The sequence below is a fragment of the Tachypleus tridentatus genome, chromosome 6 (genome assembly GCF_004210375.1).
Source record: "Tachypleus tridentatus isolate NWPU-2018 chromosome 6, ASM421037v1, whole genome shotgun sequence".
NCBI classification, from domain to species: Eukaryota; Metazoa; Arthropoda; class Merostomata; order Xiphosura; family Limulidae; genus Tachypleus; species Tachypleus tridentatus.
Window position 1 is genome coordinate 165910092 of NC_134830.1, and position 9011 is coordinate 165919102.

Below are 9011 nucleotides of genomic sequence, written 5' to 3' on the forward strand. Positions count from 1 at the left end.
GAGGAAACAAGCGAGAGAGAAATGTAACTTATCAAAATATTGGTAGCATAATACGTCAAAAAATATTTCTGTGGTGGCAAAAATACATAAAGTTTTGTAAATGGAAAAATTATTCAGAGGAAACAAGCGAGAGAGAAATGTAACTTATCAAAATATTGGTAGCATAATACGTCAAAAAATATTTCTGTGGTGGCAAAAATACATAAAATTTTGTAAATGGAAATGTTATTCAGAAGAAACAAGCAAGAGAGAAATGTAACTTATCAAAATATTGGTAGCATAATACGTCAAGGAATATTTCTGTGGTGGCAAAAATACATAAAGTTTTGTAAATGGAAAAGTTATTCAGAGGAAACAAGCGAGAGAGAAATGTAACTTATCAAAATATTGGTAGCATAATACGTCAAAAAATATTTCTGTAGTGGCAAAAATAAATAAAGTTTTGTAAATGGAAAAGTTATTCAGAGGAAACAAGCGAGAGAGAAATGTAACTTATCAAAATATTAGTAGCATAATACGTCAAAAAATATTTCTGTGGTGGCAAAAATACATAAAGTTTTGTAAATGGAAAAATTATTCAGAGGAAACAAGCGAGAGAGAAATGTAACTTATCAAAATATTGGAAGCATAATACGTCAAAATATATTTCTGTGGTGGCAAAAATACATAAAGTTTTGTAAATGGAAAAGTTATTCAGAGGAAACAAGCGAGAGAGGAATGTAACTTATCAAAATATTGGTAGCATAATACGTCAAAAAATATTTCTGTGGTGGCAAAAATACATAAAGTTTTGTAAATGGAAAAGTTATTCATAGGAAACAAGCGAGAGAGAAATGTAACTTATCAAAATATTGGTAGCATAATACGTCAAAAAATATTTCTGTGGTGGCAAAAATACATAAAGTTTTGTAAATGGAAAAGTTATTCAGAGGAAACAAACGAGAGAGAAATGTAACTTATCAAAATATTGGTAACATAATACGTCAAAAATTTTTCTGTGGTGGAAAAATACATAAAGTTTTGTAAATGGAAAAGTTATTCAGAGGAAACAAGCGAGAGAGAAATGTACCTTATCAAAATATTGGTAGCATAATACGTCAAAAATATTTATGTGGTGGCAAAAATACATAAAGTTTTGTAAATGGAAAAGTTATTCAGAGGAAACAAGCGAGAGAGAAATGTAACTTATCAAAATATTGGTAGCATAATACGTCAAAAAATATTTCTGTGGTGGCAAAAATACATAAAGTTTTGTAAATGGAAAAGTTATTCAGATGAAACAAGCGAGAGAGAAATGTAACTTATCAAAATATTGGTAGCATAATACGTTAAAAATATTTCTGTGGTGGCAAAAATACATAAAGTTTTGTAAATGGAAAAGATATTCAGAGAAAACAAGCAAAAGAGAAATATAACTTATCAAAATATTGGTAGCATAATACGTCAAAAAATATTTCTGTGGTGGCAAAAATACATAAAGTTTTGTAAATGGAAAAGTTATTCAGAGGAAACAAGCGAGAGAGAAATGTAACTTATCAAAATATTGGTAGCATAATACGTCAAAAATATTTCTGTGGTGGCAAAAAATACATAAAGTTTTGTAAATGGAAAAGTTATTCAGAGGAAACAAGCGAGAGAGAAATGTAACTTATCAAAATATTGGTAGCATAATACGTCAAAAAATATTTCTGTGGTGGCAAAAATACATAAAGTTTTGTAAATGGAAAAGTTATTCAGAGGAAACAAGCGAGAGAGAAATGTAACTTATCAAAATATTGGTAGCATAATACGTCAAAAAATATTTCTGTGGTGGCAAAAATACATAAAGTTTTGTAAATGGAAAATTATTCAGAGGAAACAAGCGAGAGAGAAATGTAACTTATCAAAATATTGGTAGCATAATACGTCAAAAAATATTTCTGTGGTGGCAAAAATACATAAAATTTTGTAAATGGAAAAGTTATTCAGAGGAAACAAGCGAGAGAGAAATGTACCTTATCAAAATATTGGTAGCATAATACGTCAAAAATATTTATGTGGTGGCAAAAATACATAAAGTTTTGTAAATGGAAAAGTTATTCAGAGGAAACAAGCGAGAGAGAAATGTAACTTATCAAAATATTGGTAGCATAATACGTCAAAAAATATTTCTGTGGTGGCAAAAATACATAAAGTTTTGTAAATGGAAAAGTTATTCAGATGAAACAAGCGAGAGAGAAATGTAACTTATCAAAATATTGGTAGCATAATACGTCAAAAAATATTTCTATGGTGGCAAAAATACATAAAGTTTTGTAAATGGAAAAGTTATTCAGAGGAAACAAGCGAGAGAGAAATGTAACTTATCAAAAAATTGGTAGCATAATACGTCAAAAAATATTTCTATGGTGGAAAAAATACATAAAGTTTGGTAAATGGAAAAGTTATTCAGAGGAAACAAGCGAGAGAGAAATGTAACTTATCAAAATATTGGTAGCATAATACGTCAAAAAATATTTCTGTGGTGGTAAAAATACATAAAGTTTTGTAAATGGAAAAGTTATTCAGATGAAACAAGCGAGAGAGAAATGTAACTTATCAAAATATTGGTAGCATAATACGTCAAAAAATATTTCTGTGGTGGCAAAAATACAGAAAGTTTTGTAAATGGAAAAGTTATTCAGATGAAACAAGCGAGAGAGAAATGTAACTTATCAAAATATTGGTAGCATAATTCGTCAAAAAAATATTCTGTGGTGGCAAAAATACGTAAAGTTTTGTAAATGGAAAAGTTATTCAGAGGAAACAAGCGAGAGAGAAATGTAACTTATCAAAATATTGGTAGCATAATACGTCAAAAATATTTCTGTGGTGGCAAAAATACGTAAAGTTTTGTAAATGGAAAAGTTATTCAGAGGAAACAAGCGAGAGAGAAATGTAACTTATCAAAATATTGGTAGCATAATACGTCAAAAAATATTTCTGTGGTGGTAAAAATACATAAAGTTTTGTAAATGGAAAAGTTATTCAGATGAAACAAGCGAGAGAGAAATGTAACTTATCAAAATATTGGTAGCATAATACGTCAAAAAAATATTTCTGTGGTGGCAAAAAATACAGAAAGTTTTGTAAATGGAAAAGTTATTCAGATGAAACAAGCGAGAGAGAAATGTAACTTATCAAAATATTGGTAGCATAATACGTTAAAAATATTTCTGTGGTGGCAAAAATACAAAAAGTTTTGTAAATGGAAAAGATATTCAGAGAAAACAAGCGAAAGAGAAATATAATTTATCAAAATATTGGTAGCATAATACGTCAAAAAATATTTCTGTGGTGGCAAAAATACATAAAGTTTTGTAAATGGAAAAGTTATTCAGAGGAAACAAGCGAGAGAGAAATGTAACTTATCAAAATATTGGTAGCATAATACGTCAAAAAATATTTCTGTGGTGGCAAAAATACATAAAGTTTTGTAAATGGGAAAGTTATTCTGAGGATACAAGCGAGAGAGAAATGTAACTTATCAAAATATTGGTAGCATAATACGTCAAAAAATATTTCTGTGGTAGCAAAAATACATAAAGTTTTGTAAATGGAAAAATTATTCAGAGGAAACAAGCGAGAGAGAAATGTAACTTATCAAAATATTGGTAGTATAATACGTCAAAAAATATTTCTGTGGTGGCAAAAATACATAAAGTTTTGTAAATGGAAAAGTTATTCAGAGAAACCAAGCGAAAGAGAAATGTAACTTATCAAAATATTGGTAGCATAATACGTCAAAAAATATTTCTGTGGTGGCAAAAATACGTAAAGTTTTGTAAATGGAAAAGTTATTCAGAGGAAACAAGCGAGAGAGAAATGTAACTTATCAAAATATTTGTAGCATAATACGTCAAAAAATATTTCTGTGGTGGTAAAAATACATAAAGTTTTGTAAATGGAAAAGTTATTCAGATGAAACAAGCGAGAGAGAAATGTAACTTATCAAAATATTGGTAGCATAATACGTCAAAAAATATTTCTGTGGTGGCAAAAATACATAAAGTTTTGTAAATGGAAAAGATATTCAGAGAAAACAAGCGAAAGAGAAATATAACTTATCAAAATATTGGTAGCCTAATACGTCAAAAAATATTTCTGTGGTGGCAAAAATACATAAAGTTTTGTAAATGGAAAAGTTATTCAGAGGAAACAAGCGAGAGAGAAATATAATTTATCAAAATATTGGTAGCATAATACGTCAAAAAATATTTCTGTGGTGGCAAAAATACATAAAGTTTTGTAAATGGAAAAGTTATTCAGAGGAAACAAGCGAGAGAGGAATGTAACTTATCAAAATATTGGTAGCATAATACGTCAAAAAATATTTCTGTGGTGGCAAGAATACATAAAGTTTTGTAAATGGAAAAGTTATTCAGAGGAAACAAGCGAGAGAGAAATGTAACTTATCAAAATATTGGTAGCATAATACGTCAAAAAATATTTCTCTGGTGGCAAAAATACGTAAAGTTTTGTAAATGGAAAAGTTATTCAGAGGAAACAAGCGAGAGAGAAATGTAACTTATCAAAATATTGGTAGCATAATACGTCAAAAATTTTTCTGTGGTGGCAAAAATACATAAAGTTTTGTAAATGGAAAAGTTATTCAGAGGAAACAAGCGAGAGAGAAATGTACCTTATCAAAATATTGGTAGCATAATACGTCAAAAGATATTTCTGTGGTGGCAAAAATACATAAAGTTTTGTAAATGGAAAAGTTATTCAGAGGAAACAAGCGAGAGAGAAATGTAACTTATCAAAATATTGGTAGCATAATACGTCAAAAAATATTTCTATGGAGGCAAAAATACATAAAGTTTGATAAATGGAAAAGTTATTCAGAGGAAACAAGCGAGAGAGAAATGTAACTTATCAAAATATTGGTAGCATAATACGTCAAAAAATATTTCTGTGGTGGCAAAAATACTTAAAGTTTTGTAAATGGAAAAGTTAATCAGAGGAAACAAGCGAGAGAGAAATGTAACTTATCAAAATATTGGTAGCATAATACGTCAAAAATTATTTCTGTGGTGGTAAAAATACATAAAGTTTTGTAAATGGAAAAGTTATTCAGATGAAACAAGCGAGAGAGAAATGTAACTTATCAAAATATTGGTAGCATAATACGTCAAAAATATTTCTGTGGTGGCAAAAATACATAAAGTTTTGTAAATGGAAAAGATATTCAGAGAAAACAAGCGAAAGAGAAATATAACTTATCAAAATATTGGTAGCATAATACGTCAAAAAATATTTCTGTGGTGGCAAAAATACATAAAGCTTTGTAAATGGAAAAGTTATTCAGAGGAAACAAGCGAGAGAGAAATGTAACTTATCAAAATATTGGTAGCATAATACGTCAAAAAAATATTTCTATGGTGGCAAAAATACATAAAGTTTGGTAAATGGAAAAGTTATTCAGAGGAAACAAGCGAGAGAGAAATGTAACTTATCAAAATATTGGTAGCATAACACGTCAAAAAATATTTCTGTGGTGGCAAAAATATGTAAAGTTTTGTAAATGGAAAAGTTATTCAGAGGAAACAAGCGAGAGAGAAATGTAACTTATTAAAATATTGGTAGCATAATACGTCAAAAAATATTTCTGTGGTGGCAAAAATACGTAAAGTTTGGTAAATGGAAAAGTTATTCAGAGGAAACAAGCGAGAGAGAAATGTAACTTATCAAAATATTGGTAGCATAATACGTCAAATAATATTTCTGTGGTGGTAAAATACATAAAGTTTTGTAAATGGAAAAGTTATTCAGATGAAACAAGCGAGAGAGAAATGTAACTTATCAAAATATTGGTAGCATAATACGTCAAAAATATTTCTCTGGTGGCAAAAATACATAAAGTTTTGTAAATGGAAAAGTTATTCAGAGGAAACAAGCAAGAGAGAAATGTAACTTATCAAAATATTGGTAGCATAATACGTCAAAAAATATTTCTGTGGTGGCAAAAATACAGAAAGTTTGTAAATGGAAAAGTTATTCAGATGAAACAAGCGAGAGAGAAATGTAACTTATCAAAATATTGGTAGCATAATTCGTCAAAAAATATTTCTGTGGTGGCAAAATATGTAAAGTTTTGTAAATGGAAAAGTTATTCAGAGGAAACAAGCGAGAGAGAAATGTAACTTATCAAAATATTGGTAGCATAATACGTCAAAAAATATTTCTGTGGTGGCAAAAATACGTAAAGTTTTGTAAATGGAAAAGTTATTCAGAGGAAACAAGCGAGAGAGAAATGTAACTTATCAAAATATTGGTAGCATAATACGTCAAAAAATATTTCTGTGGTGGTAAAAATACATAAAGTTTTGTAAATGGAAAAGTTATTCAGATGAAACAAGCGAGAGAGAAATGTAACTTATCAAAATATTGGTAGCATAATACGTCAAAAAATATTTCTGTGGTGGCAAAAATACAGAAAGTTTTGTAAATGGAAAAGTTATTCAGATGAAACAAGCGAGAGAGAAATGTAACTTATCAAAATATTGGTAGCATAATACGTCAAAAATATTTCTGTGGTGGCAAAAATACATAAAGTTTTGTAAATGGAAAAGATATTCAGAGAAAACAAGCGAAAGAGAAATATAACTTATCAAAATATTGGTAGCATAATACGTCAAAAAATATTTCTGTGGTGGCAAAAATACATAAAGCTTTGTAAATGGAAAAGTTATTCAGAGGAAACAAGCGAGAGAGAAATGTTACTTATCAAAATATTGGTAGCATAATACGTCAAAAAATATTTCTATGGTGGCAAAAATACATAAAGTTTTGTAAATGGAAAAGTTATTCAGAGGAAACAAGCGAGAGAGAAATGTAACTTATCAAAATATTGGTAGCATAATACGTCAAAAAATATTTCTATGGTGGAAAAAATACATAAAGTTTGGTAAATGGAAAAGTTATTCAGAGGAAACAAGCGAGAGAGAAATGTAACTTATCAAAATATTGGTAGCATAATACGTCAAAAAATATTTCTGTGGTGGTAAAAATACATAAAGTTTTGTAAATGGAAAAGTTATTCAGATGAAACAAGCGAGAGAGAAATGTAACTTATCAAAATATTGGTAGCATAATACGTCAAAAAAATATTTCTGTGGTGGCAAAAATACAGAAAGTTTTGTAAATGGAAAAGTTATTCAGATGAAACAAGCGAGAGAGAAATGTAACTTATCAAAATATTGGTAGCATAATTCGTCAAAAAATATTTCTGTGGTGGCAAAAATATGTAAAGTTTTGTAAATGGAAAAGTTATTCAGAGGAAACAAGCGAGAGAGAAATGTAACTTATCAAAATATTGGTAGCATAATACGTCAAAAAATATTTCTGTGGTGGCAAAAATACGTAAAGTTTTGTAAATGGAAAAGTTATTCAGAGGAAACAAGCGAGAGAGAAATGTAACTTATCAAAATATTGGTAGCATAATACGTCAAAAAATATTTCTGTGGTGGTAAAAATACATAAAGTTTTGTAAATGGAAAAGTTATTCAGATGAAACAAGCGAGAGAGAAATGTAACTTATCAAAATATTGGTAGCATAATACGTCAAAAAATATTTCTGTGGTGGCAAAAATACAGAAAGTTTTGTAAATGGAAAAGTTATTCAGATGAAACAAGCGAGAGAGAAATGTAACTTATCAAAATATTGGTAGCATAATACGTTAAAAAATATTTCTGTGGTGGCAAAATACAAAAGTTTTGTAAATGGAAAAGATATTCAGAGAAAACAAGCGAAAGAGAAATATAATTTATCAAAATATTGGTAGCATAATACGTCAAAAAATATTTCTGTGGTGGCAAAAATACATAAAGTTTTGTAAATGGAAAAGTTATTCAGAGGAAACAAGCGAGAGAGAAATGTAACTTATCAAAATATTGGTAGCATAATACGTCAAAAAATATTTCTGTGGTGGCAAAAATACATAAAGTTTTGTAAATGGGAAAGTTATTCAGAGGAAACAAGCGAGAGAGAAATGTAACTTATCAAAATATTGGTAGCATAATACGTCAAAAAATATTTCTGTGGTAGCAAAAATACATAAAGTTTTGTAAATGGAAAAATTATTCAGAGGAAACAAGCGAGAGAGAAATGTAACTTATCAAAATATTGGTAGTATAATACGTCAAAAAATATTTCTGTGGTGGCAAAAATACATAAAGTTTTGTAAATGGAAAAGTTATTCAGAGAAACCAAGCGAAAGAGAAAGCTAACTTATCAAAATATTGGTAGCATAATACGTCAAAAAATATTTCTGTGGTGGCAAAAATACATAAAGTTTTGTAAATGGAAAAGTTATTCTGAGGAAACAAGCGAGAGAGGAATGTAACTTATCAAAATATTGGTAGCATAATACGTCAAAAAATATTTCTGTGGTGGCAAAAATACGTAAAGTTTTGTAAATGGAAAAGTTATTCAGAGGAAACAAGCGAGAGAGAAATGTAACTTATCAAAATATTTGTAGCATAATACGTCAAAAAATATTTCTGTGGTGGTAAAAATACATAAAGTTTTGTAAATGGAAAAGTTATTCAGATGAAACAAGCGAGAGAGAAATGTAACTTATCAAAATATTGGTAGCATAATACGTCAAAAATATTTCTGTGGTGGCAAAAATACATAAAGTTTTGTAAATGGAAAAGATATTCAGAGAAAACAAGCGAAAAAGAAATATAACTTATCAAAATATTGGTAGCCTAATACGTCAAAAAATATTTCTGTGGTGGCAAAAATACATAAAGTTTTGTAAATGGAAAAGTTATTCAGAGGAAACAAGCGAGAGAGAAATATAATTTATCAAAATATTGGTAGCATAATACGTCAAAAAATATTTCTGTGGTGGCAAAAATACATAAATTTTGTAAATGGAAAAGTTATTCAGAGGAAACAAGCGAGAGAGGAATGTAACTTATCAAAATATTGGTAGCATAATACGTCAAAAAATATTTCTGTGGTGGCAAGAATACATAAAGTT